The following is a 9,879-nucleotide window of genomic DNA, read 5'->3' as shown; positions in this document are numbered from 1 at the left end:
TTAGAATAATCAGCTTTAGTCATGTTTGGATTTTTAGGTTAATAAAATGTGCAAGGTAAAACAAGGATGAGTACTTTGGGGTGCCAAAACTCTAGGGTAAAGCAACGATGAGTGCTTTAGGGTACATTATTGATAGAATGATCGCTAAAATCAATGTTGGAAACAAACAATCATTATTAGTTGTTCGCAAAGAAATTTTTATCATGTTTGTTGCTAGTCTCATTCCAAATTATATGATGGAAAACTTTAGATTTCTTAAAAGGCTTTACAAAGAAATTAATTTAGCAATTTCTAATTTTTTGGTAGGGGCAAACATAGGAAGTGAGAAGTGTAACATCCCGAATTAGGGTCTAGTCGGAACAGTGGTTTCGAGACCACAAATTTGATATAGAAATAATTATTTTATGATTATTTGATGATTAATGATATGATTGCATGTTAGTGTGAAATTTTCATGAAGAAATTCTATGCTTAAAGTGTCCAATTTGACTTTAGGGACTAAATTGAATAAGTTGTAAAACTTGTGTTCTAGAAGCTTCAAGCATGAAATTGCATTGGATCATTAATTAGAGGTCCTTAAATAATAATTTGACCAAGTTCTAAAATTTTGGACAAAAATGGGCATGAATAGGAAAAATTTGAAAGAAAGGCCTTAAGGGTATTTTTGTCATTTGGTAAATAAAAGAATAAAAAGGGAAAAATCAAGCAAAAATGATGTCCATCTTCTCCAAGGGTGCCAAAATTTGGGGGAGTCTCCATATCTAGGGTTTTCAACATTTTCAAGCTTGATTGTAAGTGCTCACAAGTCCCGTTTTTAATGTTCTTTACATTTTTAAAGTTGTCATCAACCGATCTAGCTATTTCTACCATTATTTTGGGCTAGGGTTCATGTATGAAATTTGACCCATGTGTGACATGGTTGTATTTTGATGTTTAATAGAGGAATATGAATGTTTGATGTGTGATAAACATCTTTTGCTTAGTGATTTTTAGTGAAAACACCTAAAAAGGACTTGTTTGTAAAAGGTATAAAAATGAGTAGTAGAAATGTGAAATAAAGGAACATGTGGGCTGATATAAGTTAGAATATGAATCGGCTAGGCTTGGGTAACCAAGAAATTGCATGCATTTCATTTTACGAGCCTAGGGACTAAAGTGTAAATAAGTGAAAAGTTAGGGGTAAAAAGGTAATTTTACCAAAGTATGTGTTATGGGTCGATATGAGCAATGTATGTATTGAACAAGTTGAATTTGGCGTTATAGATAAAAAAAACGTGATTCAAGTCTTGATTGGGGAAAAAACAAAGTTTACGAGGATTAGGCTCGTTTCTATCATTTTGTACCGAGGTAAGTTCATTTGCAAACAATGCGACATGTACCATACTTTAAATGCTTTAATATTGCATGTATGGTAAGTACGTACATATTTAATGTGATGTTGTATCATGTGTTTATTGCCTAAATTGTATTATGAATTATGCTTGACAATTCCATGGATATGTGACTGGTGCTATGAGTATTGAACTCGAAGTTACGAGCAAGTTCGACAGAAATGTGATATTGAAGAATCCTATTTGAACCTTAGGAATAGTTTAGGATACAAGTGACATGTCACTAGGAACTATGTGGTCTGAACTTATTGAGTTATGGTTTGATTTCATGATATATGTGACATCTGAACTCATTGAGTTGTGGTCTGAGTTCATGATTTATATGGCACATGTTTTGGCATCTGGGTATTGGTCTATTATATTCTACTGGTGGCTGTGTAGTCTGGCATGCGTTACAGATACCCGATAGACTATGTAAGCAGACCCATGAGTAGCTCAAAAGCGAGCAACATGTGATATGTGATATGAGGTAGCATTGGCTACATACGAGGCACTTAGGTGCGAGATTCCATTGTATCCGATAGTATTTTAAGTGTTCAACGGGTAGTTCTAAAGGAATTTCAATGAGTAATCTTGATGAATAAATCAAAGACGAGAAAGTAAGTTATTATGTGCAAGTGGCACAAGTATGTACATTGAACTCATAAGAATGACATGAGATATGATAAACTTGTGGTAAGAATATATATATGAAGAATGAGTTTAAGAGATTTGGTAAAATGCAAGATTATTCTCATTATGTTAAATATATGATTAATACTTATTACGTTGTATTTTATTTGCATATGAACTTACTAAGCTTTAATGCTTACCCCCTTCCTTTCTTTTTCTTATAGTGTCGCCAAGCTAGCTTGGGGATCGGAAGGCATTGGAGACTCAATCACACAATCAATTAAATATTTTGGTATAGCTAGTCTTATTATTTTGAGTATGGCATGTATAGGGACTTGGGTTTTTTGTTATGTGTCATATTGATTAGCCAAATGAGTTGGCTCATGAAAGTATTATGACTATTTTGTATATGGCCATGAGAGGTGGCTCATATTGATTATTTTGGTTGTAACCCTAAATATTGTTGCATGCATGCAAATGTGCTTATGCTTTAATATGGTTATGGTTCCTTATGGTTAATGAGTGTGATGGATGACATGTATGTTTGGTGTATGAAATATGATTAATGTGTAAGACAATAAATGTGGTGCAAATGTGTAACTTGAAGTAGGTTTGCAAAGATGATAGACAAATATGAAATTTGTGTGGAATGCCATATGATAGCATGATAGTTTGAATAGGTGATATGTTAACATTACTAAGTCATAATTTAACCATGAATGTGAATGCTTGAGTAATGAAATGTGCCATGTTGCCTGCCATGAAGGGAGTGTAAGTATGCGAGTGTTTAAGGGTGCCAAATGGCTTGGAAATAGCCTAGATATTGTCCACACGGTTAGACACACGAGCTTGTGTCTAGGCCATGTGTGACACACAGTCCGCCCCATGGGCGTGTGATCTGACCGTGTGTCCCGTGCACCCTAATTATGCAAAACAGAATGGCTAGTAGTAAACACACGGGCATAGACACGGCTGTGTGTCTCAACCGTGTAAAAGACACGACCTTAGAACATGGGCGTGTGCCCAAGCCGTGTGAAGTCTACACTTAATTTTTGGAATTTAATTCACGACACGGCCTAAGCACACGAGCGTTTGACTTGGCCTTGTGACCTTATTTGGTTGTTGATGCCATAGTCAGAGGGTTACATGGGCTGAGGACACGGATGTGTCTCAAGCCACACGGGCGTGTGTAACTACACAGCCTACCCGTACGGGAATGTGACTCCGCAAAGTAGAAAATTTTTCTAAGTTCTTGGTTTAGTCCCAAACCACCTTCGATGTATTTTGGGGCATCGTAGGCCTATGTAAGGGACAATTTGCATATGTATGAATGAAATTGATTTGAACAAAAATTTTATGGCCCGGTTTTGTATGTGTACTTGTGTTAAAGTCTGGTAACGCCTCGAATCTTGTCCCGACTCTGGATACGAGTAAGGGGTGTTACAAGAAGGATTTATTGAAAGGTATGGAGCTTATTGACAGAAGAAAGGAAGATGGTAGGATATGGTTTAGGGATCTAGAGACATTTAATCTTGCTTTGTTAGCAAAGCAGGCATGAAGGATATTGTAAAAGCGTAATGCTTTTATGGGTCAAAGTATTATGAAATTTTTACTTTCCTCATGGGAATATGATGACAACAGGTAAAGGGTATAAAGCCTCATGGTCATGAAGTAGATTGGTGGATGGTTTGAATATGCTGAAGGGGTTAATAAGGAGGCGAGTGATGAATGGGAAGAGTGTGCTAATATGGGAAGATTAATGGATTATGATGTGTATGTTAATAAGATTAACCATTTTAGGTTGGTGGATTCCGACTGTGCATATAAGAGTGGATGAAATTATAAACAGAGAGGAAATTTTGGGATTTGTTTACCATTGGGCACTGATTATCTGTGATGGAAATAAGCATTTTATTAGTATTCTAGTAGAGGATGCTAATATGGGAAGATTAATGGATTAGGATGCAGATGTTAATAAGATTAACCAACTTAGGTTGGTGGATTCGGACTTTGCTTATAAGAGTGGATCAAATTATAAAGAGGGAGGAAAATTTGGGATTTTTCGGCCATTGGGAACTGGTTATCTATATGGAAATAAGCTTTTTTGAGTATTCTAGTAAGGGATACTGATGAACAAGTCATGTTAATTTGGGTTGAGCATAACACTAGTTCACGTACAGTTAGGTCTGGTGATTGAAAATTTAGAAAGCCTTTGGATAAGAATACGATGTAGAGGCCCTCAACTTCTTATGTTTTCCAAGAACATCATTTGGAGATAGATTTGGAAAATGAAGATTTCTTGTAAAATGAACGTGTTTTGTGGAAATCATGTTTATCAGTTGTTTTTAGAAACTTTAATATATGGAAAAAGAACTAGGATTAGGTCTTTAAAGTACAACATATTTGAGGAGGAAGATAAGGCTGTGAAACACTTGTTTTTATGGTATAGTTTGGTCAATAGGTGTGTTTTGAGGCCTGTTGTGTGATTTGACACAATTCATTGTGGCAAATTAATATATTTTCGACATTTAACGAGCTTGTTTTAAAGGGTACTTAGGGAGGAAGAAAGCCAATCCAAAGCCTATATAAACACCCTAAGTGTGACCTTGAAGGGCACCCCTCTTTCCGAAACATTTCTGGAATACAGTACCACACACCGGGAATTACTTGAAGAAAGCCAGACAATCCATCTCAAAAGCCGGAGCTACTCCAAGACTGAAGATCTCTCTCAGAATTCCTTCAGGGGTTTTAGAGTTTTCTTTATGTTTTGTTTTTTTCATACTTTTGAGATGTACTCTTATTTTATTATGAACTAAACCCCTTAGATACCTAAGGGGGATAAAACTTATGATGGATTTTGTTATTATTATCTGAACTGTATGATAAATACTTGATTTGTTCTTAATTATGTGTTCTTAATGCTTGAGTTAATATTCCGGGTATTAAGTCTTGATTTGATGTGCTTATGCAAAGGACGAATAGACCCTGCCTAAAGTAGATTTGGCATAATTAAGCGGAGTTGATCGAACGCCTAAAAATAGGGTCACGAGATTTTACTGGATTAGGGTGAAACCTAATATGGGAGTCCATAGAGTGATTTACTGCTTCCCTAGGGGTTTTAATTAAGAAAGAAATTTCGATTAATTCAACTGAGGGTTAGACGTTATTAGTCTCGAAAGGGATAATAACATAGGTTAGGGAGTCTCACGGATCAAGTCAAATGAATAAATCGTCCAGTTCAAAGTCAGATAACAAGTGAAATCTAGGTGGATTCCTCCTTGGGTGTCGTCTTTATCAATTGCTTTTCTTCAAGTATTTTTCCAAATTTTCTCTTTACTTTAATTAAGTAGTTAACTAGTTTAAATAACAACCCTTTTATTCTTAGGCTAGATAATAAAAAGATAGTTATTACTAGTACTTTTGGTTTCCTTAGGTACGATATCCCGGTCTTGCCATTACTATACTATTGTTCGATTGGTGCGCTTGCCTTTTCTTCGTGATAATAGTTAGTTTAGGTTTGATCTTCATTATAAATATTTATTACTTGTTATGAATCATGCGATCAAGTTTTTGGCACCGTTGCCGAGGAACTAAAATATTAGGAACGCTAAATTTTTTATTACTTTAGCCCCATTTATTTTTCTTGCAATTTTATTTTATTTTATTATTTATTAATTTATTTTTTTCTCTCTTGGCAGGTTTTTATAGTTTATGACTAGAAGAAACCTATCAGGACCATTGCTCTTTCACGAAGAAATCGATCGCACAATTCGCAAAAATCAAAGAGAAATAAGGCGTAGTTTACGCTACACAGAGAACGAGCGAGAAGACGATACTCAAACCCCAACCGAAGAGATGGCCAAAAATCCAGGCGATCAGCTGCGTCCTGCAATTGCAGCTAATCAAAATCTTGCTCCACATACTATGTATGACTATGCTAAACCCTCTTTAACAGGAGCTGAGTCTAGTATAGTTAGACCTGCTATTGCTGCGAATAATTTCGAACTAAAACCTAACACAATTAAGATGATACAGCAGTTTGCTCAATTTGATGGTTTGCAAGATGAGGATCCCAACACACACTTGGCAAATTTTCTTGAATTTTACGATACATTCAAAATCAATGGCATTTCTGATGATGCCATTCGTCTTTGGTTATTTCCCTTTTCACTGAGAAACAAAGCTAAACAGTGGTTGAACTCGTTACCACGAGGGTCTATCACTACTTGGGAACAAATGACCGAGAAATTTTTACTAAAATATTTTCCGCCAGCTAAAACGGCTAAATTGCATAGTGATATCTCTTCTTTTGTGCAGATGGATTTAGAAAGACTTTACGATGCATGGGAGAGATACAAAGACTTACTGAGAAGGTGCTCTCACCTTAGATTACCGCTTTGGCTGCAAGTTCAAACGTTCTACAATGGTGTGAATCCCTCGACAAGACAAATGATTGTCGCAGCTGCTGGCGGAACCATGAACAATAAAACACCGGAAGATGCCTATGAATTCATAGAGGAGATGTCACTGAATAACTATCAGTGGTAAGTTATGAGGACAAAACCAACGAAATCAGCTAGCGTCTATAACATCGATTCAGTCACCATGCTCTCAAATCAGGTAGAACTTCTCAATAAAAAGATTGATAGTTTTCTTGTTTCTACGCAGGTACATCTAGTAATGAGGTGTGACTCAAGCGGAGGAGGTGTGCATACAGAATATCAATCCTTCAATCCCCCAACCGAAGAGGAACAAGTCAACTATATGGGTAATAATAACTTTAGATCTCAAAATAACCCATACAGTAATACTTATAATGCAGGTTGGAGGAACCACCCAAATTTTTCCTGGGGAGGTCAAGGAAATCCAAAGCCACAAAATCCTCAGGGTTTTCAACAGCTACCTTATCAACAAGAGAAGCAACCAAACCTTGAAGAGATGATTTCTAAATTCATCTCAGTGTCAAAAACCCGTTTTCAAAATACCGAGACAGCACTTAAGAATCAACAAGCATCGATCCAAGGACTCGAAACTCAGATAGGTCAGCTATCCAAACTAATCTCCGAACGACTACAAGGTAGCCTACCAAGTAATACTGAACCTAATCCGAGGGAACACCTTAATGCAATTAGCACTCAAGATAAGGAAGGATTCATTGCACCTGAACCAGAACTACAGCAAGACAACACGATGAACAAAGGACGAGAAGAGGTAAACAATAATGATCCCAAACAGGTAAGTACGAATCATGAACCTCGTGTGCCATATCTTAAAGCGATGACGAAAGACAGAAGAAGAAGAACAATTTAGTAATTTTTTCAAACTCTTAAAGAAATTACATATTAACTTACCCTTTATTGAAGTTCTTTCGCAGATGCCCAACTTAGCAAAATTCTTAAAGGAACTTCTGAGCAGTAAAAGGAAATTAGACGCTACATCGCATTTGAAACTCAATGCAGTCTGCTCAGCTATTCTAAAGAATGAGCTACCTAACAAATTAAAAGATCCAGGAAGTTTTACAATTCCTTATTTAATTGGTAGTCTATCTGTGAATAATGCTTTAGCTGATGTAGGGGCAAGTATAAATGTTATGCCATATAAAATGTTTAAATGACTAGGTCTCGGTAAACCCAAATAGACTAGGATGAGCATATAATTGGCTGACAAAATAGTTAGATTTCCTAAGGGTATTATTGAAGACGTTCTCGTTAAAATTGATAAATTTATTTACCCAGTAGACTTTATTGTCTTAGATATGGATGAAGATAACGAGGTACCTTTAATTTTAGGACGTCCATTTTTAGTAACTGCCGGAACCATTATTAATGTAGGCACAGGAGAGCTAACACTTCGTGCAGCTGACGACGCAGTAACACTCCAAGCACGTGACTCAGTCAAAACCTCTAAAACTCAAGACAATGCTATAAAAACTGTCGATGATAAAACTAATATTCAATCATCCTTGCAGGAACTTCCTCGAACAAAGACAACAGAGACAGTGCGCTACTATCATGAAGAGAACAAAGACGTCCATGAAGAACGAAGACTACGGATGGAGGAGCTAGACGAATGGCGAGAACACAAACCGAGAACACATGATAAATCAAAACTACGCAAACACAAGCTCGATACCTCTTCTAATCAACTTCAGATCAGCGATACAGTCTTACTGTATGCCGTTGATCCTCACATTGTCACTACCACACCAAATGAGAAAATCCCTCTTAGGGTACTTAGTATCTTTCCATTCGGTACAGTAGAGGTGAGTCATCCCAAGTTCAACACGTTTAAGGTAAACAACACCCGTTTAAAACCTTATTTTAAAATTGACAACAGGAATGAGGAGCATGAACTCCTCGAACCACCATGATCATTCAACAGAGAGGTAAGTCGAGCTTAGACTATAAATAAGTGTTTCTCGGGAGACAACCGAGCACTAACATATTTTGATTTCTTTATTTTTATTTTCTAACACTTTGGATCCTTAACTTAATCTTTGAATTGCACAGTTTTTCAGCACACACAGCCAGGCACACGGGCGTGCCTAAAGCCGTGGCCAAACAGGGGAAGAAGCCACAGTCGTACGATACGGCCGTGTTGAAACAGGACATGATTTCCCCAAAACACGGGGTGCGATAAATCCCCACGGCCGTGCGACATGGCCGTGGGTGAACTTGACAGGAACACACGGGCGTGGGAATGAAAACCCACGGGCATGCCAGGGATAAGGCTTGATTCTGTTTCTTCAACACGGGCGTGCGACACGCACGTTCCATTCAGCCGTGTACGACAATACACGGGCGTGCTACCATAACACACGGGTGTAGGAGAAGCGAACAAAGCTAGGCATGGCCGTGCGACATGGCCGTGTGCCACACACGCCCAAGACACACGGGTGCGGCCCTAGGCCGTGTGACCCTCCCCTATATATACAAACCACTGTTCATCTTCTTCCCCCTTTCAAAACCCTAGTCGAAAACTCCTCCTCCCCACTCCCTAATCCTTATTCTGGCCACCATTCCTAAGATTCTCACTTCCCCAACCCTCAAACCACCCTGAAATCCATTCCCCTCTTATTAATTCCCACTTTCCCCTCTCTATACCCTCCATTTTTCCCACCACACGGCTTCCTCTCAGCGTCACACGCCCGTGCTCGCTACCACACGCCCGTGCGCCACCATATAACAGCCCTTGGTTCACTTTCTCAACTTTATTTTTCCAATTTGTATTACTACATTAGTATTATACATGCTTTACATAGATATTATACTATTTTGCTTTAGACAAGTTAGGAAATTGACTTAGAATTTTCTATATTTGAATTATTTAAGCCACTAAATAGCATATACTAGTTTTGGGGCCTCTTGCTTAACTACTAATGTATCTTGGATTCTATCAATGCTCATATATTTTTAGGTACATTATGTCGTCATCAAGAGGAAAGAAGGCTACGGTCTCATCCTCAAAGAGACGTAGGGGACCGGGTTCTTTCTCGGTACGTGCTACAGCCAAAGTTCGACACCCATTCCTTGAATTTCCACAAGCTTCGTTATCAAGTTAGTTTAGGTTTGATCTTCATTATAAATATTTATTACTTGTTACGAATCACGCGATCAAGTGTTTTTTAAAATGTTTTTATTTCGTTTTCGATTTTTCTTGTTGTGTGTTTAATTTATGCAAAATAAATATTTTTACACAATTTTGAGTTATGCTACAACCTAATGGGTCGCTATGGGCCTAGGGATGATCTAACGACTTTACTTAGTGTGTTGGATACTATTTTTGGGCTTAGAAGGCAATTGACAACTGTAGTGTCGTGACATCAGGAAGTGGTGTCGCAACACCAAACTTTGAAGCCAAAGTGTAGCAACCCATT

General features: G+C 37.6%; 1 non-coding gene across 1 annotated transcript; it reads right to left on the bottom strand.

The window, feature by feature from the left end:
• Positions 1-6,288: 6,288 nt before the first annotated feature.
• LOC121211541 (small nucleolar RNA R71) lies at positions 6,289-6,394 on the bottom strand. Its single transcript, XR_005906765.1, has one exon. It is a non-coding gene; the product is annotated as a small nucleolar RNA R71 (small nucleolar RNA).
• Between the last annotated feature and the right edge of the window lie 3,485 nt (positions 6,395-9,879).

Source organism: Gossypium hirsutum, chromosome A12, assembly GCF_007990345.1.
Source record: "Gossypium hirsutum isolate 1008001.06 chromosome A12, Gossypium_hirsutum_v2.1, whole genome shotgun sequence".
NCBI classification, from domain to species: Eukaryota; Viridiplantae; Streptophyta; class Magnoliopsida; order Malvales; family Malvaceae; genus Gossypium; species Gossypium hirsutum.
Note: the sequence above shows the minus strand (reverse complement) of the source record. Positions and strands in the feature narration are given on the sequence as shown.